Consider the following 26,298-nt stretch of genomic DNA (forward strand, 5'->3'; position numbering starts at 1 on the left):
GATACTATTTAAACTGAACTTAGCTGAATGATGTCATCAAAGAGTTCAATAACGAAATGCCTTTAACTGTCATTTTGCTTTTTGACGCACTGTGTTCCTAATTAATGTTGTTCAGTTGCATTGACGCAATACTTTTTGTTTAAAGCGCAATTTAAAAAAAAAAAAAAAAAAAAAGAGTCCAAACAATGACCCCTCTACGGGTAGTGTTCCAAGTGTTATGCGACTTCAGCTAATGATGGGTCCATCAGAAATTTTACGGTGCTAGGGCTGGGTCTGCGTCAGAAGAAGCCATGCATTGTTTAGTTATGTCAGTGCAGTGCCGTCAGTTGGGGGAGAAACGGCAGCATGCACGGCTCCTCGTTAGTATAGTGGACAGTATCTCCGCCTGTCACGCGGAAGACCGGGGTTCGATTCCCCGACGGGGAGAGCTGGTTCTTTTCGTCTTCCGAATGATCCATCCAAAATGTTTGGTTGGAGTCGCAGGTCACAGAAGGAGTTCTGCTTCGACGTCAGCCCGAGCCAAAGGACATGCGTTGGCCGGGAATCGAACCCGGGTCAACTGCTTGGAAGGCAGCTATGCTCACCACTATACCACCAACGCAGGCGGAAGTCAGTAGCTTTATTGACGCACTGTGTTCCTAATAAATGTTGTTCAGTTGCATTGACACAATACTTTTTGTTTAAAGCGCAATTAAAAAAAAAAAAAAAAAAAAAAAAGAGTCCAAACAATGACCCCTGCTACCGGTAGTGTTGCAAGTGTTATGCGACTTCAGCTAATGATGGGTCCATCCGAAATTATTCCATCCAAAAGTTTTGGGTGGAGGCACAGGTCACAGAGGGAGTTCTGCTTCGACGTCAGCCCGAGCCAAAGGATATGCGTTGGCCGGGAATCGAATCCGGGTCAACTGCTTGGAAGGCAGCTATGCTCACCACTATACCACCAACGCAGTCAGCAGTCAGCAACTTGCGCCGTCACTAAGAAGGCTCGAAGTGCACGAGTCGCCGATAGGGCTAGAGGAGCAGATGAGATCTTTGTTTGGACCCGTCACTAAAGAGAGCCTTCAAGAATTTGCATCCCGTCACGTACAAGAAAGCGCTGCCTTCCCATCCGGCTAAATAAACACGAAGTGGTCAAACGCAGAGAGTGCCTATTCAGACGATGACCAGTGGCAAGCCCTCTCGCAGCATGCTGCCTGACGGTCAAACTGATTCTGCTCTTGACATTTCGATGTAGCTCTGCTGTGAGCAGAGCACCCAAAAATACAGGTCACTCGCAAAAGTTCCCCTCCACGGAAATCTTTAGTAAAAGGCGAAAGATTTATGCGACAATGAAGAGAAACTCGAGCTGTGTCTCCAAACCCTCGGGCCTGTGCGCTGCCTCTGTTAAACTACTACGCTCGCCAAGGGTCATCAAGGGTGACAATGCCTGCCCACATGTGTTTAGTCAGCACCCCCCCCCCCCCCCCCACTCCAAAAGGGAGGAGTAAAACTCAAAAAAGTCCTCTCGGTCCACCAATAACCAAAAGCCCAATCAAGGCAATCTCTTTCTCATGCCTCTATCTGAAAAGTTGGATAAAATCTTATATGAAAAAAAAAGTCTTTTAAAGAAATCCCTTATTCCGAGGTCACCGTAGCCACCAGATCCAGTCTGTATCCGCTTCAGTCACCCGGATCCAGTCCGTATCCAGAGAAGATGGTGGATCAACACCTAGAAAGGACCTCTATGGCCCAGAAACACAGCGGAGACCGTGACAACTAGATGAGCCGCAGATACAAATCCCTTGTAAAGACCACCTGGACAAGACCACAGGAAACAGATGATTCTTCTGCACAGTCTGACATTCCTGCAGCCTGGAGCTGATCTACTGGTTTCGTCTGACAAGGGGAGAACTGTCTCCCCGACTGAGCCTGGTTTCTCACCGGGTTTTTTCTCCATCCTTTCACCGATCGAGTTTTGGTTTCTTGCCTCTGTCGCTTCTGGCAGGCGGAGCTGGGGACACTTCATGTACAGCGATATCGTTGACTTGATTGCAAATTATTGCACAGATACTATTTAAACTGAACTTAGCTGAATGATGTCATCAAAGAGTTCAATAACGAAATGCCTTTAACTGTCATTTTGCTTTTTGACGCACTGTGTTCCTAATTAATGTTGTTCAGTTGCATTGACGCAATACTTTTTGTTTAAAGCGCAATTTAAAAAAAAAAAAAAAAAAAAAAAGAGTCCAAACAATGACCCCTGCTACGGGTAGTGTTCCAAGTGTTATGCGACTTCAGCTAATGATGGGTCCATCAGAAATTTTACGGTGCTAGGGCTGGGTCTGCGTCAGAAGAAGCCATGCATTGTTTAGTTATGTCAGTGCAGTGCCGTCAGTTGGGGGAGAAACGGCAGCATGCACGGCTCCTCGTTAGTATAGTGGACAGTATCTCCGCCTGTCACGCGGAAGACCGGGGTTCGATTCCCCGACGGGGAGAGCTGGTTCTTTTCGTCTTCCGAATGATCCATCCAAAATGTTTGGTTGGAGTCGCAGGTCACAGAAGGAGTTCTGCTTCGACGTCAGCCCGAGCCAAAGGACATGCGTTGGCCGGGAATCGAACCCGGGTCAACTGCTTGGAAGGCAGCTATGCTCACCACTATACCACCAACGCAGGCGGAAGTCAGTAGCTTTATTGACGCACTGTGTTCCTAATAAATGTTGTTCAGTTGCATTGACACAATACTTTTTGTTTAAAGCGCAATAAAAAAAAAAAAAAAAAAAAAAAGAGTCCAAACAATGACCCCTGCTACGGGTAGTGTTGCAAGTGTTATGCGACTTCAGCTAATGATGGGTCCATCCGAAATTATTCCATCCAAAATTTTGGGTGGAGGCACAGGTCACAGAGGGAGTTCTGCTTCGACGTCAGCCCGAGCCAAAGGACATGCGCACTGCTCTCTCCAACTGCTTGGAAGGCAGCTATGCTCACCACTATACCACCAACGCAGTCAGCAGTCAGCAACTTGCGCCGTCACTAAGAAGGCTCGAAGTGCACGAGTCGCCGATAGGGCTAGAGGAGCAGATGAGATCTTTGTTTGGACCCGTCACTAAAGAGAGCCTTCAAGAATTTGCATCCCGTCACGTACAAGAAAGCGCTGCCTTCCCATCCGGCTAAATAAACACGAAGTGGTCAAACGCAGAGAGTGCCTATAATAACCAAAAGCCCAATCAAGGCAATCTCTTTCTCATGCCTCTATCTGAAAAGTTGGATAAAATCTTATATGAAAAAAAAAGTCTTTTAAAGAAATCCCTTATTCCGAGGTCACCGTAGCCACCAGATCCAGTCTGTATCCGCTTCAGTCACCCGGATCCAGTCCGTATCCAGAGAAGATGGTGGATCAACACCTAGAAAGGACCTCTATGGCCCAGAAACACAGCGGAGACCGTGACAACTAGATGAGCCGCAGATACAAATCCCTTGTAAAGACCACCTGGACAAGACCACAGGAAACAGATGATTCTTCTGCACAGTCTGACATTCCTGCAGCCTGGAGCTGATCTACTGGTTTCGTCTGACAAGGGGAGAACTGTCTCCCCGACTGAGCCTGGTTTCTCACCCGGTTTTTTCTCCATCCTTTCACCGATCGAGTTTTGGTTTCTTGCCTCTGTCGCTTCTGGCAGGCGGAGCTGGGGACACTTCATGTACAGCGATATCGTTGACTTGATTGCAAATTATTGCACAGATACTATTTAAACTGAACTTAGCTGAATGATGTCATCAAAGAGTTCAATAACGAAATGCCTTTAACTGTCATTTTGCTTTTTGACGCACTGTGTTCCTAATTAATGTTGTTCAGTTGCATTGACGCAATACTTTTTGTTTAAAGCGCAATTTAAAAAAAAAAAAAAAAAAAAAGAGTCCAAACAATGACCCCTGCTACGGGTAGTGTTCCAAGTGTTATGCGACTTCAGCTAATGATGGGTCCATCAGAAATTTTACGGTGCTAGGGCTGGGTCTGCGTCAGAAGAAGCCATGCATTGTTTAGTTATGTCAGTGCAGTGCCGTCAGTTGGGGGAGAAACGGCAGCATGCACGGCTCCTCGTTAGTATAGTGGACAGTATCTCCGCCTGTCACGCGGAAGACCGGGGTTCGATTCCCCGACGGGGAGAGCTGGTTCTTTTCGTCTTCCGAATGATCCATCCAAAATGTTTGGTTGGAGTCGCAGGTCACAGAAGGAGTTCTGCTTCGACGTCAGCCCGAGCCAAAGGACATGCGTTGGCCGGGAATCGAACCCGGGTCAACTGCTTGGAAGGCAGCTATGCTCACCACTATACCACCAACGCAGTCAGCAGTCAGCAACTTGCGCCGTCACTAAGAAGGCTCGAAGTGCACGAGTCGCCGATAGGGCTAGAGGAGCAGATGAGATCTTTGTTTGGACCCGTCACTAAAGAGAGCCTTCAAGAATTTGCATCCCGTCACGTACAAGAAAGCGCTGCCTTCCCATCCGGCTAAATAAACACGAAGTGGTCAAACGCAGAGAGTGCCTATTCAGACGATGATCAGTGGCAAGCCCTCTCGCAGCATGCTGCCGGACGGTCAAACTGATTCTGCTCTTGACATTTCGATGTAGCTCTGCTGTGAGCAGAGCACCCAAAAATACAGGTCACTCGCAAAAGTTCCCCTCCACGGAAATCTTTAGTAAAAGGCGAAAGATTTATGCGACAATGAAGAGAAACTCGAGCTGTGTCTCCAAACCCTCGGGCCTGTGCGCTGCCTCTGTTAAACTACTACACTCGCCAAGGGTCATCAAGGGTGACAATGCCTGCCCACATGTGTTTCGTCAGCACCCCCCCCCCCCCCACTCCAAAAGGGAGGAGTAAAACTCAAAAAAGTCCTCTCGGTCCACCAATAACCAAAAGCCCAATCAAGGCAATCTCTTTCTCATGCCTCTATCTGAAAAGTTGGATAAAATCTTATATGAAAAAAAAAGTCTTTTAAAGAAATCCCTTATTCCGAGGTCACCGTAGCCACCAGATCCAGTCTGTATCCGCTTCAGTCACCCGGATCCAGTCCGTATCCAGAGAAGATGGTGGATCAACACCTAGAAAGGACCTCTATGGCCCAGAAACACAGCGGAGACCGTGACAACTAGATGAGCCGCAGATACAAATCCCTTGTAAAGACCACCTGGACAAGACCACAGGAAACAGATGATTCTTCTGCACAGTCTGACATTCCTGCAGCCTGGAGCTGATCTACTGGTTTCGTCTGACAAGGGGAGAACTGTCTCCCCGACTGAGCCTGGTTTCTCACCGGGTTTTTTCTCCATCCTTTCACCGATCGAGTTTTGGTTTCTTCCCTCTGTCGCTTCTGGCAGGCGGAGCTGGGGACACTTCATGTACAGCGATATCGTTGACTTGATTGCAAATTATTGCACAGATACTATTTAAACTGAACTTAGCTGAATGATGTCATCAAAGAGTTCAATAACGAAATGCCTTTAACTGTCATTTTGCTTTTTGACGCACTGTGTTCCTAATTAATGTTGTTCAGTTGCATTGACGCAATACTTTTTGTTTAAAGCGCAATTTAAAAAAAAAAAAAAAAAAAAAAGAGTCCAAACAATGACCCCTGCTACGGGTAGTGTTCCAAGTGTTATGCGACTTCAGCTAATGATGGGTCCATCAGAAATTTTACGGTGCTAGGGCTGGGTCTGCGTCAGAAGAAGCCATGCATTGTTTAGTTATGTCAGTGCAGTGCCGTCAGTTGGGGGAGAAACGGCAGCATGCACGGCTCCTCGTTAGTATAGTGGACAGTATCTCCGCCTGTCACGCGGAAGACCGGGGTTCGATTCCCCGACGGGGAGAGCTGGTTCTTTTCGTCTTCCGAATGATCCATCCAAAATGTTTGGTTGGAGTCGCAGGTCACAGAAGGAGTTCTGCTTCGACGTCAGCCCGAGCCAAAGGACATGCGTTGGCCGGGAATCGAACCCGGGTCAACTGCTTGGAAGGCAGCTATGCTCACCACTATACCACCAACGCAGGCGGAAGTCAGTAGCTTTATTGACGCACTGTGTTCCTAATAAATGTTGTTCAGTTGCATTGACACAATACTTTTTGTTTAAAGCGCAATTAAAAAAAAAAAAAAAAAAAAAAAAGAGTCCAAACAATGACCCCTGCTACCGGTAGTGTTGCAAGTGTTATGCGACTTCAGCTAATGATGGGTCCATCCGAAATTATTCCATCCAAAAGTTTTGGGTGGAGGCACAGGTCACAGAGGGAGTTCTGCTTCGACGTCAGCCCGAGCCAAAGGACATGCGCACTGCTCTCTCCAACTGCTTGGAAGGCAGCTATGCTCACCACTATACCACCAACGCAGTCAGCAGTCAGCAACTTGCGCCGTCACTAAGAAGGCTCGAAGTGCACGAGTCGCCGATAGGGCTAGAGGAGCAGATGAGATCTTTGTTTGGACCCGTCACTAAAGAGAGCCTTCAAGAATTTGCATCCCGTCACGTACAAGAAAGCGCTGCCTTCCCATCCGGCTAAATAAACACGAAGTGGTCAAACGCAGAGAGTGCCTATAATAACCAAAAGCCCAATCAAGGCAATCTCTTTCTCATGCCTCTATCTGAAAAGTTGGATAAAATCTTATATGAAAAAAAAAGTCTTTTAAAGAAATCCCTTATTCCGAGGTCACCGTAGCCACCAGATCCAGTCTGTATCCGCTTCAGTCACCCGGATCCAGTCCGTATCCAGAGAAGATGGTGGATCAACACCTAGAAAGGACCTCTATGGCCCAGAAACACAGCGGAGACCGTGACAACTAGATGAGCCGCAGATACAAATCCCTTGTAAAGACCACCTGGACAAGACCACAGGAAACAGATGATTCTTCTGCACAGTCTGACATTCCTGCAGCCTGGAGCTGATCTACTGGTTTCGTCTGACAAGGGGAGAACTGTCTCCCCGACTGAGCCTGGTTTCTCACCGGGTTTTTTCTCCATCCTTTCACCGATCGAGTTTTGGTTTCTTGCCTCTGTCGCTTCTGGCAGGCGGAGCTGGGGACACTTCATGTACAGCGATATCGTTGACTTGATTGCAAATTATTGCACAGATACTATTTAAACTGAACTTAGCTGAATGATGTCATCAAAGAGTTCAATAACGAAATGCCTTTAACTGTCATTTTGCTTTTTGACGCACTGTGTTCCTAATTAATGTTGTTCAGTTGCATTGACGCAATACTTTTTGTTTAAAGCGCAATTTAAAAAAAAAAAAAAAAAAAAAGAGTCCAAACAATGACCCCTCTACGGGTAGTGTTCCAAGTGTTATGCGACTTCAGCTAATGATGGGTCCATCAGAAATTTTACGGTGCTAGGGCTGGGTCTGCGTCAGAAGAAGCCATGCATTGTTTAGTTATGTCAGTGCAGTGCCGTCAGTTGGGGGAGAAACGGCAGCATGCACGGCTCCTCGTTAGTATAGTGGACAGTATCTCCGCCTGTCACGCGGAAGACCGGGGTTCGATTCCCCGACGGGGAGAGCTGGTTCTTTTCGTCTTCCGAATGATCCATCCAAAATGTTTGGTTGGAGTCGCAGGTCACAGAAGGAGTTCTGCTTCGACGTCAGCCCGAGCCAAAGGACATGCGTTGGCCGGGAATCGAACCCGGGTCAACTGCTTGGAAGGCAGCTATGCTCACCACTATACCACCAACGCAGGCGGAAGTCAGTAGCTTTATTGACGCACTGTGTTCCTAATAAATGTTGTTCAGTTGCATTGACACAATACTTTTTGTTTAAAGCGCAATTAAAAAAAAAAAAAAAAAAAAAAAAGAGTCCAAACAATGACCCCTGCTACCGGTAGTGTTGCAAGTGTTATGCGACTTCAGCTAATGATGGGTCCATCCGAAATTATTCCATCCAAAAGTTTTGGGTGGAGGCACAGGTCACAGAGGGAGTTCTGCTTCGACGTCAGCCCGAGCCAAAGGACATGCGCACTGCTCTCTCCAACTGCTTGGAAGGCAGCTATGCTCACCACTATACCACCAACGCAGTCAGCAGTCAGCAACTTGCGCCGTCACTAAGAAGGCTCGAAGTGCACGAGTCGCCGATAGGGCTAGAGGAGCAGATGAGATCTTTGTTTGGACCCGTCACTAAAGAGAGCCTTCAAGAATTTGCATCCCGTCACGTACAAGAAAGCGCTGCCTTCCCATCCGGCTAAATAAACACGAAGTGGTCAAACGCAGAGAGTGCCTATAATAACCAAAAGCCCAATCAAGGCAATCTCTTTCTCATGCCTCTATCTGAAAAGTTGGATAAAATCTTATATGAAAAAAAAAGTCTTTTAAAGAAATCCCTTATTCCGAGGTCACCGTAGCCACCAGATCCAGTCTGTATCCGCTTCAGTCACCCGGATCCAGTCCGTATCCAGAGAAGATGGTGGATCAACACCTAGAAAGGACCTCTATGGCCCAGAAACACAGCGGAGACCGTGACAACTAGATGAGCCGCAGATACAAATCCCTTGTAAAGACCACCTGGACAAGACCACAGGAAACAGATGATTCTTCTGCACAGTCTGACATTCCTGCAGCCTGGAGCTGATCTACTGGTTTCGTCTGACAAGGGGAGAACTGTCTCCCCGACTGAGCCTGGTTTCTCACCGGGTTTTTTCTCCATCCTTTCACCGATCGAGTTTTGGTTTCTTGCCTCTGTCGCTTCTGGCAGGCGGAGCTGGGGACACTTCATGTACAGCGATATCGTTGACTTGATTGCAAATTATTGCACAGATACTATTTAAACTGAACTTAGCTGAATGATGTCATCAAAGAGTTCAATAACGAAATGCCTTTAACTGTCATTTTGCTTTTTGACGCACTGTGTTCCTAATTAATGTTGTTCAGTTGCATTGACGCAATACTTTTTGTTTAAAGCGCAATTTAAAAAAAAAAAAAAAAAAAAAGAGTCCAAACAATGACCCCTCTACGGGTAGTGTTCCAAGTGTTATGCGACTTCAGCTAATGATGGGTCCATCAGAAATTTTACGGTGCTAGGGCTGGGTCTGCGTCAGAAGAAGCCATGCATTGTTTAGTTATGTCAGTGCAGTGCCGTCAGTTGGGGGAGAAACGGCAGCATGCACGGCTCCTCGTTAGTATAGTGGACAGTATCTCCGCCTGTCACGCGGAAGACCGGGGTTCGATTCCCCGACGGGGAGAGCTGGTTCTTTTCGTCTTCCGAATGATCCATCCAAAATGTTTGGTTGGAGTCGCAGGTCACAGAAGGAGTTCTGCTTCGACGTCAGCCCGAGCCAAAGGACATGCGTTGGCCGGGAATCGAACCCGGGTCAACTGCTTGGAAGGCAGCTATGCTCACCACTATACCACCAACGCAGGCGGAAGTCAGTAGCTTTATTGACGCACTGTGTTCCTAATAAATGTTGTTCAGTTGCATTGACACAATACTTTTTGTTTAAAGCGCAATTAAAAAAAAAAAAAAAAAAAAAAAAGAGTCCAAACAATGACCCCTGCTACCGGTAGTGTTGCAAGTGTTATGCGACTTCAGCTAATGATGGGTCCATCCGAAATTATTCCATCCAAAAGTTTTGGGTGGAGGCACAGGTCACAGAGGGAGTTCTGCTTCGACGTCAGCCCGAGCCAAAGGATATGCGTTGGCCGGGAATCGAATCCGGGTCAACTGCTTGGAAGGCAGCTATGCTCACCACTATACCACCAACGCAGTCAGCAGTCAGCAACTTGCGCCGTCACTAAGAAGGCTCGAAGTGCACGAGTCGCCGATAGGGCTAGAGGAGCAGATGAGATCTTTGTTTGGACCCGTCACTAAAGAGAGCCTTCAAGAATTTGCATCCCGTCACGTACAAGAAAGCGCTGCCTTCCCATCCGGCTAAATAAACACGAAGTGGTCAAACGCAGAGAGTGCCTATTCAGACGATGACCAGTGGCAAGCCCTCTCGCAGCATGCTGCCTGACGGTCAAACTGATTCTGCTCTTGACATTTCGATGTAGCTCTGCTGTGAGCAGAGCACCCAAAAATACAGGTCACTCGCAAAAGTTCCCCTCCACGGAAATCTTTAGTAAAAGGCGAAAGATTTATGCGACAATGAAGAGAAACTCGAGCTGTGTCTCCAAACCCTCGGGCCTGTGCGCTGCCTCTGTTAAACTACTACGCTCGCCAAGGGTCATCAAGGGTGACAATGCCTGCCCACATGTGTTTAGTCAGCACCCCCCCCCCCCCCCCCACTCCAAAAGGGAGGAGTAAAACTCAAAAAAGTCCTCTCGGTCCACCAATAACCAAAAGCCCAATCAAGGCAATCTCTTTCTCATGCCTCTATCTGAAAAGTTGGATAAAATCTTATATGAAAAAAAAAGTCTTTTAAAGAAATCCCTTATTCCGAGGTCACCGTAGCCACCAGATCCAGTCTGTATCCGCTTCAGTCACCCGGATCCAGTCCGTATCCAGAGAAGATGGTGGATCAACACCTAGAAAGGACCTCTATGGCCCAGAAACACAGCGGAGACCGTGACAACTAGATGAGCCGCAGATACAAATCCCTTGTAAAGACCACCTGGACAAGACCACAGGAAACAGATGATTCTTCTGCACAGTCTGACATTCCTGCAGCCTGGAGCTGATCTACTGGTTTCGTCTGACAAGGGGAGAACTGTCTCCCCGACTGAGCCTGGTTTCTCACCGGGTTTTTTCTCCATCCTTTCACCGATCGAGTTTTGGTTTCTTGCCTCTGTCGCTTCTGGCAGGCGGAGCTGGGGACACTTCATGTACAGCGATATCGTTGACTTGATTGCAAATTATTGCACAGATACTATTTAAACTGAACTTAGCTGAATGATGTCATCAAAGAGTTCAATAACGAAATGCCTTTAACTGTCATTTTGCTTTTTGACGCACTGTGTTCCTAATTAATGTTGTTCAGTTGCATTGACGCAATACTTTTTGTTTAAAGCGCAATTTAAAAAAAAAAAAAAAAAAAAAAAGAGTCCAAACAATGACCCCTGCTACGGGTAGTGTTCCAAGTGTTATGCGACTTCAGCTAATGATGGGTCCATCAGAAATTTTACGGTGCTAGGGCTGGGTCTGCGTCAGAAGAAGCCATGCATTGTTTAGTTATGTCAGTGCAGTGCCGTCAGTTGGGGGAGAAACGGCAGCATGCACGGCTCCTCGTTAGTATAGTGGACAGTATCTCCGCCTGTCACGCGGAAGACCGGGGTTCGATTCCCCGACGGGGAGAGCTGGTTCTTTTCGTCTTCCGAATGATCCATCCAAAATGTTTGGTTGGAGTCGCAGGTCACAGAAGGAGTTCTGCTTCGACGTCAGCCCGAGCCAAAGGACATGCGTTGGCCGGGAATCGAACCCGGGTCAACTGCTTGGAAGGCAGCTATGCTCACCACTATACCACCAACGCAGGCGGAAGTCAGTAGCTTTATTGACGCACTGTGTTCCTAATAAATGTTGTTCAGTTGCATTGACACAATACTTTTTGTTTAAAGCGCAATAAAAAAAAAAAAAAAAAAAAAAAGAGTCCAAACAATGACCCCTGCTACGGGTAGTGTTGCAAGTGTTATGCGACTTCAGCTAATGATGGGTCCATCCGAAATTATTCCATCCAAAATTTTGGGTGGAGGCACAGGTCACAGAGGGAGTTCTGCTTCGACGTCAGCCCGAGCCAAAGGACATGCGCACTGCTCTCTCCAACTGCTTGGAAGGCAGCTATGCTCACCACTATACCACCAACGCAGTCAGCAGTCAGCAACTTGCGCCGTCACTAAGAAGGCTCGAAGTGCACGAGTCGCCGATAGGGCTAGAGGAGCAGATGAGATCTTTGTTTGGACCCGTCACTAAAGAGAGCCTTCAAGAATTTGCATCCCGTCACGTACAAGAAAGCGCTGCCTTCCCATCCGGCTAAATAAACACGAAGTGGTCAAACGCAGAGAGTGCCTATAATAACCAAAAGCCCAATCAAGGCAATCTCTTTCTCATGCCTCTATCTGAAAAGTTGGATAAAATCTTATATGAAAAAAAAAGTCTTTTAAAGAAATCCCTTATTCCGAGGTCACCGTAGCCACCAGATCCAGTCTGTATCCGCTTCAGTCACCCGGATCCAGTCCGTATCCAGAGAAGATGGTGGATCAACACCTAGAAAGGACCTCTATGGCCCAGAAACACAGCGGAGACCGTGACAACTAGATGAGCCGCAGATACAAATCCCTTGTAAAGACCACCTGGACAAGACCACAGGAAACAGATGATTCTTCTGCACAGTCTGACATTCCTGCAGCCTGGAGCTGATCTACTGGTTTCGTCTGACAAGGGGAGAACTGTCTCCCCGACTGAGCCTGGTTTCTCACCCGGTTTTTTCTCCATCCTTTCACCGATCGAGTTTTGGTTTCTTGCCTCTGTCGCTTCTGGCAGGCGGAGCTGGGGACACTTCATGTACAGCGATATCGTTGACTTGATTGCAAATTATTGCACAGATACTATTTAAACTGAACTTAGCTGAATGATGTCATCAAAGAGTTCAATAACGAAATGCCTTTAACTGTCATTTTGCTTTTTGACGCACTGTGTTCCTAATTAATGTTGTTCAGTTGCATTGACGCAATACTTTTTGTTTAAAGCGCAATTTAAAAAAAAAAAAAAAAAAAAAGAGTCCAAACAATGACCCCTGCTACGGGTAGTGTTCCAAGTGTTATGCGACTTCAGCTAATGATGGGTCCATCAGAAATTTTACGGTGCTAGGGCTGGGTCTGCGTCAGAAGAAGCCATGCATTGTTTAGTTATGTCAGTGCAGTGCCGTCAGTTGGGGGAGAAACGGCAGCATGCACGGCTCCTCGTTAGTATAGTGGACAGTATCTCCGCCTGTCACGCGGAAGACCGGGGTTCGATTCCCCGACGGGGAGAGCTGGTTCTTTTCGTCTTCCGAATGATCCATCCAAAATGTTTGGTTGGAGTCGCAGGTCACAGAAGGAGTTCTGCTTCGACGTCAGCCCGAGCCAAAGGACATGCGTTGGCCGGGAATCGAACCCGGGTCAACTGCTTGGAAGGCAGCTATGCTCACCACTATACCACCAACGCAGTCAGCAGTCAGCAACTTGCGCCGTCACTAAGAAGGCTCGAAGTGCACGAGTCGCCGATAGGGCTAGAGGAGCAGATGAGATCTTTGTTTGGACCCGTCACTAAAGAGAGCCTTCAAGAATTTGCATCCCGTCACGTACAAGAAAGCGCTGCCTTCCCATCCGGCTAAATAAACACGAAGTGGTCAAACGCAGAGAGTGCCTATTCAGACGATGATCAGTGGCAAGCCCTCTCGCAGCATGCTGCCGGACGGTCAAACTGATTCTGCTCTTGACATTTCGATGTAGCTCTGCTGTGAGCAGAGCACCCAAAAATACAGGTCACTCGCAAAAGTTCCCCTCCACGGAAATCTTTAGTAAAAGGCGAAAGATTTATGCGACAATGAAGAGAAACTCGAGCTGTGTCTCCAAACCCTCGGGCCTGTGCGCTGCCTCTGTTAAACTACTACACTCGCCAAGGGTCATCAAGGGTGACAATGCCTGCCCACATGTGTTTCGTCAGCACCCCCCCCCCCCCCACTCCAAAAGGGAGGAGTAAAACTCAAAAAAGTCCTCTCGGTCCACCAATAACCAAAAGCCCAATCAAGGCAATCTCTTTCTCATGCCTCTATCTGAAAAGTTGGATAAAATCTTATATGAAAAAAAAAGTCTTTTAAAGAAATCCCTTATTCCGAGGTCACCGTAGCCACCAGATCCAGTCTGTATCCGCTTCAGTCACCCGGATCCAGTCCGTATCCAGAGAAGATGGTGGATCAACACCTAGAAAGGACCTCTATGGCCCAGAAACACAGCGGAGACCGTGACAACTAGATGAGCCGCAGATACAAATCCCTTGTAAAGACCACCTGGACAAGACCACAGGAAACAGATGATTCTTCTGCACAGTCTGACATTCCTGCAGCCTGGAGCTGATCTACTGGTTTCGTCTGACAAGGGGAGAACTGTCTCCCCGACTGAGCCTGGTTTCTCACCGGGTTTTTTCTCCATCCTTTCACCGATCGAGTTTTGGTTTCTTCCCTCTGTCGCTTCTGGCAGGCGGAGCTGGGGACACTTCATGTACAGCGATATCGTTGACTTGATTGCAAATTATTGCACAGATACTATTTAAACTGAACTTAGCTGAATGATGTCATCAAAGAGTTCAATAACGAAATGCCTTTAACTGTCATTTTGCTTTTTGACGCACTGTGTTCCTAATTAATGTTGTTCAGTTGCATTGACGCAATACTTTTTGTTTAAAGCGCAATTTAAAAAAAAAAAAAAAAAAAAAAGAGTCCAAACAATGACCCCTGCTACGGGTAGTGTTCCAAGTGTTATGCGACTTCAGCTAATGATGGGTCCATCAGAAATTTTACGGTGCTAGGGCTGGGTCTGCGTCAGAAGAAGCCATGCATTGTTTAGTTATGTCAGTGCAGTGCCGTCAGTTGGGGGAGAAACGGCAGCATGCACGGCTCCTCGTTAGTATAGTGGACAGTATCTCCGCCTGTCACGCGGAAGACCGGGGTTCGATTCCCCGACGGGGAGAGCTGGTTCTTTTCGTCTTCCGAATGATCCATCCAAAATGTTTGGTTGGAGTCGCAGGTCACAGAAGGAGTTCTGCTTCGACGTCAGCCCGAGCCAAAGGACATGCGTTGGCCGGGAATCGAACCCGGGTCAACTGCTTGGAAGGCAGCTATGCTCACCACTATACCACCAACGCAGGCGGAAGTCAGTAGCTTTATTGACGCACTGTGTTCCTAATAAATGTTGTTCAGTTGCATTGACACAATACTTTTTGTTTAAAGCGCAATTAAAAAAAAAAAAAAAAAAAAAAGAGTCCAAACAATGACCCCTGCTACGGGTAGTGTTGCAAGTGTTATGCGACTTCAGCTAATGATGGGTCCATCCGAAATTATTCCATCCAAAATTTTGGGTGGAGGCACAGGTCACAGAGGGAGTTCTGCTTCGACGTCAGCCCGAGCCAAAGGACATGCGCACTGCTCTCTCCAACTGCTTGGAAGGCAGCTATGCTCACCACTATACCACCAACGCAGTCAGCAGTCAGCAACTTGCGCCGTCACTAAGAAGGCTCGAAGTGCACGAGTCGCCGATAGGGCTAGAGGAGCAGATGAGATCTTTGTTTGGACCCGTCACTAAAGAGAGCCTTCAAGAATTTGCATCCCGTCACGTACAAGAAAGCGCTGCCTTCCCATCCGGCTAAATAAACACGAAGTGGTCAAACGCAGAGAGTGCCTATAATAACCAAAAGCCCAATCAAGGCAATCTCTTTCTCATGCCTCTATCTGAAAAGTTGGATAAAATCTTATATGAAAAAAAAGTCTTTTAAAGAAATCCCTTATTCCGAGGTCACCGTAGCCACCAGATCCAGTCTGTATCCGCTTCAGTCACCCGGATCCAGTCCGTATCCAGAGAAGATGGTGGATCAACACCTAGAAAGGACCTCTATGGCCCAGAAACACAGCGGAGACCGTGACAACTAGATGAGCCGCAGATACAAATCCCTTGTAAAGACCACCTGGACAAGACCACAGGAAACAGATGATTCTTCTGCACAGTCTGACATTCCTGCAGCCTGGAGCTGATCTACTGGTTTCGTCTGACAAGGGGAGAACTGTCTCCCCGACTGAGCCTGGTTTCTCACCCGGTTTTTTCTCCATCCTTTCACCGATCGAGTTTTGGTTTCTTGCCTCTGTCGCTTCTGGCAGGCGGAGCTGGGGACACTTCATGTACAGCGATATCGTTGACTTGATTGCAAATTATTGCACAGATACTATTTAAACTGAACTTAGCTGAATGATGTCATCAAAGAGTTCAATAACGAAATGCCTTTAACTGTCATTTTGCTTTTTGACGCACTGTGTTCCTAATTAATGTTGTTCAGTTGCATTGACGCAATACTTTTTGTTTAAAGCGCAATTTAAAAAAAAAAAAAAAAAAAAAGAGTCCAAACAATGACCCCTGCTACGGGTAGTGTTCCAAGTGTTATGCGACTTCAGCTAATGATGGGTCCATCAGAAATTTTACGGTGCTAGGGCTGGGTCTGCGTCAGAAGAAGCCATGCATTGTTTAGTTATGTCAGTGCAGTGCCGTCAGTTGGGGGAGAAACGGCAGCATGCACGGCTCCTCGTTAGTATAGTGGACAGTATCTCCGCCTGTCACGCGGAAGACCGGGGTTCGATTCCCCGACGGGGAGAGCTGGTTCTTTTCGTCTTCCGAATGATCCATCCAAAATGTTTGGTTGGAGTCGCAGGTCACAGAAGGAGTTCTGCTTCGACGTCAGCCCGAGCCAAAGGACATGCGTTGGCCGGGAATCGAACCCGGGTCAACTGCTTGGAAGGCAGCTATGCTCACCACTATACCACCAACGCAGTCAGCAGTCAGCAACTTGCGCCGTCACTAAGAAGGCTCGAAGTGCACGAGTCGCCGATAGGGCTAGAGGAGCAGATGAGATCTTTGTTTGGACCCGTCACTAAAGAGAGCCTTCAAGAATTTGCATCCCGTCACGTACAAGAAAGCGCTGCCTTCCCATCCGGCTAAATAAACACGAAGTGGTCAAACGCAGAGAGTGCCTATTCAGACGATGATCAGTGGCAAGCCCTCTCGCAGCATGCTGCCGGACGGTCAAACTGATTCTGCTCTTGACATTTCGATGTAGCTCTGCTGTGAGCAGAGCACCCAAAAATACAGGTCACTCGCAAAAGTTCCCCTCCACGGAAATCTTTAGTAAAAGGCGAAAGATTTATGCGACAATGAAGAGAAACTCGAGCTGTGTCTCCAAACCCTCGGGCCTGTGCGCTGCCTCTGTTAAACTACTACACTCGCCAAGGGTCATCAAGGGTGACAATGCCTGCCCACATGTGTTTCGTCAGCACCCCCCCCCCCCCCACTCCAAAAGGGAGGAGTAAAACTCAAAAAAGTCCTCTCGGTCCACCAATAACCAAAAGCCCAATCAAGGCAATCTCTTTCTCATGCCTCTATCTGAAAAGTTGGATAAAATCTTATATGAAAAAAAAAGTCTTTTAAAGAAATCCCTTATTCCGAGGTCACCGTAGCCACCAGATCCAGTCTGTATCCGCTTCAGTCACCCGGATCCAGTCCGTATCCAGAGAAGATGGTGGATCAACACCTAGAAAGGACCTCTATGGCCCAGAAACACAGCGGAGACCGTGACAACTAGATGAGCCGCAGATACAAATCCCTTGTAAAGACCACCTGGACAAGACCACAGGAAACAGATGATTCTTCTGCACAGTCTGACATTCCTGCAGCCTGGAGCTGATCTACTGGTTTCGTCTGACAAGGGGAGAACTGTCTCCCCGACTGAGCCTGGTTTCTCACCGGGTTTTTTCTCCATCCTTTCACCGATCGAGTTTTGGTTTCTTCCCTCTGTCGCTTCTGGCAGGCGGAGCTGGGGACACTTCATGTACAGCGATATCGTTGACTTGATTGCAAATTATTGCACAGATACTATTTAAACTGAACTTAGCTGAATGATGTCATCAAAGAGTTCAATAACGAAATGCCTTTAACTGTCATTTTGCTTTTTGACGCACTGTGTTCCTAATTAATGTTGTTCAGTTGCATTGACGCAATACTTTTTGTTTAAAGCGCAATTTAAAAAAAAAAAAAAAAAAAAAAGAGTCCAAACAATGACCCCTGCTACGGGTAGTGTTCCAAGTGTTATGCGACTTCAGCTAATGATGGGTCCATCAGAAATTTTACGGTGCTAGGGCTGGGTCTGCGTCAGAAGAAGCCATGCATTGTTTAGTTATGTCAGTGCAGTGCCGTCAGTTGGGGGAGAAACGGCAGCATGCACGGCTCCTCGTTAGTATAGTGGACAGTATCTCCGCCTGTCACGCGGAAGACCGGGGTTCGATTCCCCGACGGGGAGAGCTGGTTCTTTTCGTCTTCCGAATGATCCATCCAAAATGTTTGGTTGGAGTCGCAGGTCACAGAAGGAGTTCTGCTTCGACGTCAGCCCGAGCCAAAGGACATGCGTTGGCCGGGAATCGAACCCGGGTCAACTGCTTGGAAGGCAGCTATGCTCACCACTATACCACCAACGCAGGCGGAAGTCAGTAGCTTTATTGACGCACTGTGTTCCTAATAAATGTTGTTCAGTTGCATTGACACAATACTTTTTGTTTAAAGCGCAATTAAAAAAAAAAAAAAAAAAAAAAGAGTCCAAACAATGACCCCTGCTACGGGTAGTGTTGCAAGTGTTATGCGACTTCAGCTAATGATGGGTCCATCCGAAATTATTCCATCCAAAATTTTGGGTGGAGGCACAGGTCACAGAGGGAGTTCTGCTTCGACGTCAGCCCGAGCCAAAGGACATGCGCACTGCTCTCTCCAACTGCTTGGAAGGCAGCTATGCTCACCACTATACCACCAACGCAGTCAGCAGTCAGCAACTTGCGCCGTCACTAAGAAGGCTCGAAGTGCACGAGTCGCCGATAGGGCTAGAGGAGCAGATGAGATCTTTGTTTGGACCCGTCACTAAAGAGAGCCTTCAAGAATTTGCATCCCGTCACGTACAAGAAAGCGCTGCCTTCCCATCCGGCTAAATAAACACGAAGTGGTCAAACGCAGAGAGTGCCTATAATAACCAAAAGCCCAATCAAGGCAATCTCTTTCTCATGCCTCTATCTGAAAAGTTGGATAAAATCTTATATGAAAAAAAAGTCTTTTAAAGAAATCCCTTATTCCGAGGTCACCGTAGCCACCAGATCCAGTCTGTATCCGCTTCAGTCACCCGGATCCAGTCCGTATCCAGAGAAGATGGTGGATCAACACCTAGAAAGGACCTCTATGGCCCAGAAACACAGCGGAGACCGTGACAACTAGATGAGCCGCAGATACAAATCCCTTGTAAAGACCACCTGGACAAGACCACAGGAAACAGATGATTCTTCTGCACAGTCTGACATTCCTGCAGCCTGGAGCTGATCTACTGGTTTCGTCTGACAAGGGGAGAACTGTCTCCCCGACTGAGCCTGGTTTCTCACCCGGTTTTTTCTCCATCCTTTCACCGATCGAGTTTTGGTTTCTTGCCTCTGTCGCTTCTGGCAGGCGGAGCTGGGGACACTTCATGTACAGCGATATCGTTGACTTGATTGCAAATTATTGCACAGATACTATTTAAACTGAACTTAGCTGAATGATGTCATCAAAGAGTTCAATAACGAAATGCCTTTAACTGTCATTTTGCTTTTTGACGCACTGTGTTCCTAATTAATGTTGTTCAGTTGCATTGACGCAATACTTTTTGTTTAAAGCGCAATTTAAAAAAAAAAAAAAAAAAAAAGAGTCCAAACAATGACCCCTGCTACGGGTAGTGTTCCAAGTGTTATGCGACTTCAGCTAATGATGGGTCCATCAGAAATTTTACGGTGCTAGGGCTGGGTCTGCGTCAGAAGAAGCCATGCATTGTTTAGTTATGTCAGTGCAGTGCCGTCAGTTGGGGGAGAAACGGCAGCATGCACGGCTCCTCGTTAGTATAGTGGACAGTATCTCCGCCTGTCACGCGGAAGACCGGGGTTCGATTCCCCGACGGGGAGAGCTGGTTCTTTTCGTCTTCCGAATGATCCATCCAAAATGTTTGGTTGGAGTCGCAGGTCACAGAAGGAGTTCTGCTTCGACGTCAGCCCGAGCCAAAGGACATGCGTTGGCCGGGAATCGAACCCGGGTCAACTGCTTGGAAGGCAGCTATGCTCACCACTATACCACCAACGCAGTCAGCAGTCAGCAACTTGCGCCGTCACTAAGAAGGCTCGAAGTGCACGAGTCGCCGATAGGGCTAGAGGAGCAGATGAGATCTTTGTTTGGACCCGTCACTAAAGAGAGCCTTCAAGAATTTGCATCCCGTCACGTACAAGAAAGCGCTGCCTTCCCATCCGGCTAAATAAACACGAAGTGGTCAAACGCAGAGAGTGCCTATTCAGACGATGACCAGTGGCAAGCCCTCTCGCAGCATGCTGCCGGACGGTCAAACTGATTCTGCTCTTGACATTTCGATGTAGCTCTGCTGTGAGCAGAGCACCCAAAAATACAGGTCACTCGCAAAAGTTCCCCTCCACGGAAATCTTTAGTAAAAGGCGAAAGATTTATGCGACAATGAAGAGAAACTCGAGCTGTGTCTCCAAACCCTCGGGCCTGTGCGCTGCCTCTGTTAAACTACTACACTCGCCAAGGGTCATCAAGGGTGACAATGCCTGCCCACATGTGTTTCGTCAGCACCCCCCCCCCCCCCCACTCCAAAAGGGAGGAGTAAAACTCAAAAAAGTCCTCTCGGTCCACCAATAACCAAAAGCCCAATCAAGGCAATCTCTTTCTCATGCCTCTATCTGAAAAGTTGGATAAAATCTTATATGAAAAAAAAAGTCTTTTAAAGAAATCCCTTATTCCGAGGTCACCGTAGCCACCAGATCCAGTCTGTATCCGCTTCAGTCACCCGGATCCAGTCCGTATCCAGAGAAGATGGTGGATCAACACCTAGAAAGGACCTCTATGGCCCAGAAACACAGCGGAGACCGTGACAACTAGATGAGCCGCAGATACAAATCCCTTGTAAAGACCACCTGGACAAGACCACAGGAAACAGATGATTCTTCTGCACAGTCTGACATTCCTGCAGCCTGGAGCTGATCTACTGGTTTCGTCTGACAAGGGGAGAACTGTCTCCCCGACTGAGCCTGGTTTCTCACCGGGTTTTTTCTCCATCCTTTCACCGATCGAGTTTTGGTTTCTTGCCTCTGTCGCTTCTGGCAGGCGGAGCTGGGGACACTTCATGTACAGCGATATCGTTGACTTGATTGCAAATTATTGCACAGATACTATTTAAACTGAACTTAGCTGAATGATGTCATCAAAGAGTTCAATAACGAAATGCCTTTAACTGTCATTTTGCTTTTTGACGCACTGTGTTCCTAATTAATGTTGTTCAGTTGCATTGACGCAATACTTTTTGTTTAAAGCGCAATTTAAAAAAAAAAAAAAAAAAAAAGAGTCCAAACAATGACCCCTGCTACGGGTAGTGTTCCAAGTGTTATGCGACTTCAGCTAATGATGGGTCCATCAGAAATTTTACGGTGCTAGGGCTGGGTCTGCGTCAGAAGAAGCCATGCATTGTTTAGTTATGTCAGTGCAGTGCCGTCAGTTGGGGGAGAAACGGCAGCATGCACGGCTCCTCGTTAGTATAGTGGACAGTATCTCCGCCTGTCACGCGGAAGACCGGGGTTCGATTCCCCGACGGGGAGAGCTGGTTCTTTTCGTCTTCCGAATGATCCATCCAAAATGTTTGGTTGGAGTCGCAGGTCACAGAAGGAGTTCTGCTTCGACGTCAGCCCGAGCCAAAGGACATGCGTTGGCCGGGAATCGAACCCGGGTCAACTGCTTGGAAGGCAGCTATGCTCACCACTATACCACCAACGCAGTCAGCAGTCAGCAACTTGCGCCGTCACTAAGAAGGCTCGAAGTGCACGAGTCGCCGATAGGGCTAGAGGAGCAGATGAGATCTTTGTTTGGACCCGTCACTAAAGAGAGCCTTCAAGAATTTGCATCCCGTCACGTACAAGAAAGCGCTGCCTTCCCATCCGGCTAAATAAACACGAAGTGGTCAAACGCAGAGAGTGCCTATTCAGACGATGACCAGTGGCAAGCCCTCTCGCAGCATGCTGCCGGACGGTCAAACTGATTCTGCTCTTGACATTTCGATGTAGCTCTGCTGTGAGCAGAGCACCCAAAAATACAGGTCACTCGCAAAAGTTCCCCTCCACGGAAATCTTTAGTAAAAGGCGAAAGATTTATGCGACAATGAAGAGAAACTCGAGCTGTGTCTCCAAACCCTCGGGCCTGTGCGCTGCCTCTGTTAAACTACTACACTCGCCAAGGGTCATCAAGGGTGACAATGCCTGCCCACATGTGTTTCGTCAGCACCCCCCCCCCCCACTCCAAAAGGGAGGAGTAAAACTCAAAAAAGTCCTCTCGGTCCACCAATAACCAAAAGCCCAATCAAGGCAATCTCTTTCTCATGCCTCTATCTGAAAAGTTGGATAAAATCTTATATGAAAAAAAAAGTCTTTTAAAGAAATCCCTTATTCCGAGGTCACCGTAGCCACCAGATCCAGTCTGTATCCGCTTCAGTCACCCGGATCCAGTCCGTATCCAGAGAAGATGGTGGATCAACACCTAGAAAGGACCTCTATGGCCCAGAAACACAGCGGAGACCGTGACAACTAGATGAGCCGCAGATACAAATCCCTTGTAAAGACCACCTGGACAAGACCACAGGAAACAGATGATTCTTCTGCACAGTCTGACATTCCTGCAGCCTGGAGCTGATCTACTGGTTTCGTCTGACAAGGGGAGAACTGTCTCCCCGACTGAGCCTGGTTTCTCACCGGGTTTTTTCTCCATCCTTTCACCGATCGAGTTTTGGTTTCTTCCCTCTGTCGCTTCTGGCAGGCGGAGCTGGGGACACTTCATGTACAGCGATATCGTTGACTTGATTGCAAATTATTGCACAGATACTATTTAAACTGAACTTAGCTGAATGATGTCATCAAAGAGTTCAGTAACGAAATGCCTTTAACTGTCATTTTGCTTTTTGACGCACTGTGTTCCTAATTAATGTTGTTCAGTTGCATTGACGCAATACTTTTTGTTTAAAGCGCAATTTAAAAAAAAAAAAAAAAAAAAAAGAGTCCAAACAATGACCCCTGCTACGGGTAGTGTTCCAAGTGTTATGCGACTTCAGCTAATGATGGGTCCATCAGAAATTTTACGGTGCTAGGGCTGGGTCTGCGTCAGAAGAAGCCATGCATTGTTTAGTTATGTCAGTGCAGTGCCGTCAGTTGGGGGAGAAACGGCAGCATGCACGGCTCCTCGTTAGTATAGTGGACAGTATCTCCGCCTGTCACGCGGAAGACCGGGGTTCGATTCCCCGACGGGGAGAGCTGGTTCTTTTCGTCTTCCGAATGATCCATCCAAAATGTTTGGTTGGAGTCGCAGGTCACAGAAGGAGTTCTGCTTCGACGTCAGCCCGAGCCAAAGGACATGCGTTGGCCGGGAATCGAACCCGGGTCAACTGCTTGGAAGGCAGCTATGCTCACCACTATACCACCAACGCAGGCGGAAGTCAGTAGCTTTATTGACGCACTGTGTTCCTAATAAATGTTGTTCAGTTGCATTGACACAATACTTTTTGTTTAAAGCGCAATTAAAAAAAAAAAAAAAAAAAAAAAGAGTCCAAACAATGACCCCTGCTACGGGTAGTGTTGCAAGTGTTATGCGACTTCAGCTAATGATGGGTCCATCCGAAATTATTCCATCCAAAATTTTGGGTGGAGGCACAGGTCACAGAGGGAGTTCTGCTTCGACGTCAGCCCGAGCCAAAGGACATGCGCACTGCTCTCTCCAACTGCTTGGAAGGCAGCTATGCTCACCACTATACCACCAACGCAGTCAGCAGTCAGCAACTTGCGCCGTCACTAAGAAGGCTCGAAGTGCACGAGTCGCCGATAGGGCTAGAGGAGCAGATGAGATCTTTGTTTGGACCCGTCACTAAAGAGAGCCTTCAAGAATTTGCATCCCGTCACGTACAAGAAAGCGCTGCCTTCCCATCCGGCTAAATAAACACGAAGTGGTCAAACGCAGAGAGTGCCTATAATAACCAAAAGCCCAATCAAGGCAATCTCTTTCTCATGCCTCTATCTGAAAAGTTGGATAAAATCTTATATGAAAAAAAAAGTCTTTTAAAGAAATCCCTTATTCCGAGGTCACCGTAGCCACCAGATCCAGTCTGTATCCGCTTCAGTCACCCGGATCCAGTCCGTATCCAGAGAAGATGGTGGATCAACACCTAGAAAGGACCTCTATGGCCCAGAAACACAGCGGAGACCGTGACAACTAGATGAGCCGCAGATACAAATCCCTTGTAAAGACCACCTGGACAAGACCACAGGAAACAGATGATTCTTCTGCACAGTCTGACATTCCTGCAGCCTGGAGCTGATCTACTGGTTTCGTCTGACAAGGGGAGAACTGTCTCCCCGACTGAGCCTGGTTTCTCACCCGGTTTTTTCTCCATCCTTTCACCGATCGAGTTTTGGTTTCTTGCCTCTGTCGCTTCTGGCAGGCGGAGCTGGGGACACTTCATGTACAGCGATATCGTTGACTTGATTGCAAATTATTGCACAGATACTATTTAAACTGAACTTAGCTGAATGATGTCATCAAAGAGTTCAATAACGAAATGCCTTTAACTGTCATTTTGCTTTTTGACGCACTGTGTTCCTAATTAATGTTGTTCAGTTGCATTGACGCAATACTTTTTGTTTAAAGCGCAATTTAAAAAAAAAAAAAAAAAAAAAGAGTCCAAACAATGACCCCTGCTACGGGTAGTGTTCCAAGTGTTATGCGACTTCAGCTAATGATGGGTCCATCAGAAATTTTACGGTGCTAGGGCTGGGTCTGCGTCAGAAGAAGCCATGCATTGTTTAGTTATGTCAGTGCAGTGCCGTCAGTTGGGGGAGAAACGGCAGCATGCACGGCTCCTCGTTAGTATAGTGGACAGTATCTCCGCCTGTCACGCGGAAGACCGGGGTTCGATTCCCCGACGGGGAGAGCTGGTTCTTTTCGTCTTCCGAATGATCCATCCAAAATGTTTGGTTGGAGTCGCAGGTCACAGAAGGAGTTCTGCTTCGACGTCAGCCCGAGCCAAAGGACATGCGTTGGCCGGGAATCGAACCCGGGTCAACTGCTTGGAAGGCAGCTATGCTCACCACTATACCACCAACGCAGTCAGCAGTCAGCAACTTGCGCCGTCACTAAGAAGGCTCGAAGTGCACGAGTCGCCGATAGGGCTAGAGGAGCAGATGAGATCTTTGTTTGGACCCGTCACTAAAGAGAGCCTTCAAGAATTTGCATCCCGTCACGTACAAGAAAGCGCTGCCTTCCCATCCGGCTAAATAAACACGAAGTGGTCAAACGCAGAGAGTGCCTATTCAGACGATGACCAGTGGCAAGCCCTCTCGCAGCATGCTGCCGGACGGTCAAACTGATTCTGCTCTTGACATTTCGATGTAGCTCTGCTGTGAGCAGAGCACCCAAAAATACAGGTCACTCGCAAAAGTTCCCCTCCACGGAAATCTTTAGTAAAAGGCGAAAGATTTATGCGACAATGAAGAGAAACTCGAGCTGTGTCTCCAAACCCTCGGGCCTGTGCGCTGCCTCTGTTAAACTACTACACTCGCCAAGGGTCATCAAGGGTGACAATGCCTGCCCACATGTGTTTCGTCAGCACCCCCCCCCCCACTCCAAAAGGGAGGAGTAAAACTCAAAAAAGTCCTCTCGGTCCACCAATAACCAAAAGCCCAATCAAGGCAATCTCTTTCTCATGCCTCTATCTGAAAAGTTGGATAAAATCTTATATGAAAAAAAAAGTCTTTTAAAGAAATCCCTTATTCCGAGGTCACCGTAGCCACCAGATCCAGTCTGTATCCGCTTCAGTCACCCGGATCCAGTCCGTATCCAGAGAAGATGGTGGATCAACACCTAGAAAGGACCTCTATGGCCCAGAAACACAGCGGAGACCGTGACAACTAGATGAGCCGCAGATACAAATCCCTTGTAAAGACCACCTGGACAAGACCACAGGAAACAGATGATTCTTCTGCACAGTCTGACATTCCTGCAGCCTGGAGCTGATCTACTGGTTTCGTCTGACAAGGGGAGAACTGTCTCCCCGACTGAGCCTGGTTTCTCACCGGGTTTTTTCTCCATCCTTTCACCGATCGAGTTTTGGTTTCTTCCCTCTGTCGCTTCTGGCAGGCGGAGCTGGGGACACTTCATGTACAGCGATATCGTTGACTTGATTGCAAATTATTGCACAGATACTATTTAAACTGAACTTAGCTGAATGATGTCATCAAAGAGTTCAATAACGAAATGCCTTTAACTGTCATTTTGCTTTTTGACGCACTGTGTTCCTAATTAATGTTGTTCAGTTGCATTGACGCAATACTTTTTGTTTAAAGCGCAATTTAAAAAAAAAAAAAAAAAAAAAGAGTCCAAACAATGACCCCTGCTACGGGTAGTGTTCCAAGTGTTATGCGACTTCAGCTAATGATGGGTCCATCAGAAATTTTACGGTGCTAGGGCTGGGTCTGCGTCAGAAGAAGCCATGCATTGTTTAGTTATGTCAGTGCAGTGCCGTCAGT

General features: G+C 47.5%; 23 non-coding genes across 23 annotated transcripts; all 23 read right to left on the minus strand.

The window, feature by feature from the left end:
- Positions 1-529: 529 nt before the first annotated feature.
- On the minus strand, positions 530-601 carry trnag-ucc (transfer RNA glycine (anticodon UCC)). The gene has a single exon. It is a non-coding gene; the product is annotated as a tRNA-Gly (tRNA).
- Positions 602-1,232: 631 nt separating this feature from the next.
- On the minus strand, positions 1,233-1,347 carry LOC127980421 (U5 spliceosomal RNA). Its single transcript, XR_008159447.1, has one exon. It is a non-coding gene; the product is annotated as a U5 spliceosomal RNA (small nuclear RNA).
- A 1,230-nt stretch (positions 1,348-2,577) lies between these two features.
- trnag-ucc (transfer RNA glycine (anticodon UCC)) lies at positions 2,578-2,649 on the minus strand. Its single transcript has one exon. It is a non-coding gene; the product is annotated as a tRNA-Gly (tRNA).
- A 1,598-nt stretch (positions 2,650-4,247) lies between these two features.
- Positions 4,248-4,319, minus strand: trnag-ucc (transfer RNA glycine (anticodon UCC)). Its single transcript has one exon. It is a non-coding gene; the product is annotated as a tRNA-Gly (tRNA).
- A 285-nt stretch (positions 4,320-4,604) lies between these two features.
- LOC127980422 (U5 spliceosomal RNA) lies at positions 4,605-4,719 on the minus strand. The gene has a single exon (XR_008159448.1). It is a non-coding gene; the product is annotated as a U5 spliceosomal RNA (small nuclear RNA).
- Positions 4,720-5,945: 1,226 nt separating this feature from the next.
- On the minus strand, positions 5,946-6,017 carry trnag-ucc (transfer RNA glycine (anticodon UCC)). The gene has a single exon. It is a non-coding gene; the product is annotated as a tRNA-Gly (tRNA).
- Positions 6,018-7,617: 1,600 nt separating this feature from the next.
- Positions 7,618-7,689, minus strand: trnag-ucc (transfer RNA glycine (anticodon UCC)). The gene has a single exon. It is a non-coding gene; the product is annotated as a tRNA-Gly (tRNA).
- Positions 7,690-9,289: 1,600 nt separating this feature from the next.
- Positions 9,290-9,361, minus strand: trnag-ucc (transfer RNA glycine (anticodon UCC)). Its single transcript has one exon. It is a non-coding gene; the product is annotated as a tRNA-Gly (tRNA).
- A 631-nt stretch (positions 9,362-9,992) lies between these two features.
- On the minus strand, positions 9,993-10,107 carry LOC127980423 (U5 spliceosomal RNA). The gene has a single exon (XR_008159449.1). It is a non-coding gene; the product is annotated as a U5 spliceosomal RNA (small nuclear RNA).
- A 1,230-nt stretch (positions 10,108-11,337) lies between these two features.
- Positions 11,338-11,409, minus strand: trnag-ucc (transfer RNA glycine (anticodon UCC)). The gene has a single exon. It is a non-coding gene; the product is annotated as a tRNA-Gly (tRNA).
- A 1,598-nt stretch (positions 11,410-13,007) lies between these two features.
- trnag-ucc (transfer RNA glycine (anticodon UCC)) lies at positions 13,008-13,079 on the minus strand. The gene has a single exon. It is a non-coding gene; the product is annotated as a tRNA-Gly (tRNA).
- A 285-nt stretch (positions 13,080-13,364) lies between these two features.
- LOC127980424 (U5 spliceosomal RNA) lies at positions 13,365-13,479 on the minus strand. Its single transcript, XR_008159450.1, has one exon. It is a non-coding gene; the product is annotated as a U5 spliceosomal RNA (small nuclear RNA).
- Positions 13,480-14,705: 1,226 nt separating this feature from the next.
- trnag-ucc (transfer RNA glycine (anticodon UCC)) lies at positions 14,706-14,777 on the minus strand. Its single transcript has one exon. It is a non-coding gene; the product is annotated as a tRNA-Gly (tRNA).
- A 1,597-nt stretch (positions 14,778-16,374) lies between these two features.
- trnag-ucc (transfer RNA glycine (anticodon UCC)) lies at positions 16,375-16,446 on the minus strand. The gene has a single exon. It is a non-coding gene; the product is annotated as a tRNA-Gly (tRNA).
- A 285-nt stretch (positions 16,447-16,731) lies between these two features.
- LOC127980425 (U5 spliceosomal RNA) lies at positions 16,732-16,846 on the minus strand. Its single transcript, XR_008159451.1, has one exon. It is a non-coding gene; the product is annotated as a U5 spliceosomal RNA (small nuclear RNA).
- A 1,226-nt stretch (positions 16,847-18,072) lies between these two features.
- Positions 18,073-18,144, minus strand: trnag-ucc (transfer RNA glycine (anticodon UCC)). The gene has a single exon. It is a non-coding gene; the product is annotated as a tRNA-Gly (tRNA).
- A 1,597-nt stretch (positions 18,145-19,741) lies between these two features.
- Positions 19,742-19,813, minus strand: trnag-ucc (transfer RNA glycine (anticodon UCC)). Its single transcript has one exon. It is a non-coding gene; the product is annotated as a tRNA-Gly (tRNA).
- A 285-nt stretch (positions 19,814-20,098) lies between these two features.
- Positions 20,099-20,213, minus strand: LOC127980427 (U5 spliceosomal RNA). The gene has a single exon (XR_008159453.1). It is a non-coding gene; the product is annotated as a U5 spliceosomal RNA (small nuclear RNA).
- Positions 20,214-21,439: 1,226 nt separating this feature from the next.
- trnag-ucc (transfer RNA glycine (anticodon UCC)) lies at positions 21,440-21,511 on the minus strand. Its single transcript has one exon. It is a non-coding gene; the product is annotated as a tRNA-Gly (tRNA).
- Positions 21,512-21,796: 285 nt separating this feature from the next.
- Positions 21,797-21,911, minus strand: LOC127980428 (U5 spliceosomal RNA). Its single transcript, XR_008159454.1, has one exon. It is a non-coding gene; the product is annotated as a U5 spliceosomal RNA (small nuclear RNA).
- A 1,224-nt stretch (positions 21,912-23,135) lies between these two features.
- Positions 23,136-23,207, minus strand: trnag-ucc (transfer RNA glycine (anticodon UCC)). The gene has a single exon. It is a non-coding gene; the product is annotated as a tRNA-Gly (tRNA).
- A 1,599-nt stretch (positions 23,208-24,806) lies between these two features.
- trnag-ucc (transfer RNA glycine (anticodon UCC)) lies at positions 24,807-24,878 on the minus strand. The gene has a single exon. It is a non-coding gene; the product is annotated as a tRNA-Gly (tRNA).
- Positions 24,879-25,163: 285 nt separating this feature from the next.
- LOC127980430 (U5 spliceosomal RNA) lies at positions 25,164-25,278 on the minus strand. Its single transcript, XR_008159455.1, has one exon. It is a non-coding gene; the product is annotated as a U5 spliceosomal RNA (small nuclear RNA).
- Between the last annotated feature and the right edge of the window lie 1,020 nt (positions 25,279-26,298).

The sequence above is a fragment of the Carassius gibelio genome, chromosome B19, assembly GCF_023724105.1.
Source record: "Carassius gibelio isolate Cgi1373 ecotype wild population from Czech Republic chromosome B19, carGib1.2-hapl.c, whole genome shotgun sequence".
In the NCBI taxonomy this organism is placed as follows: Eukaryota; Metazoa; Chordata; class Actinopteri; order Cypriniformes; family Cyprinidae; genus Carassius; species Carassius gibelio.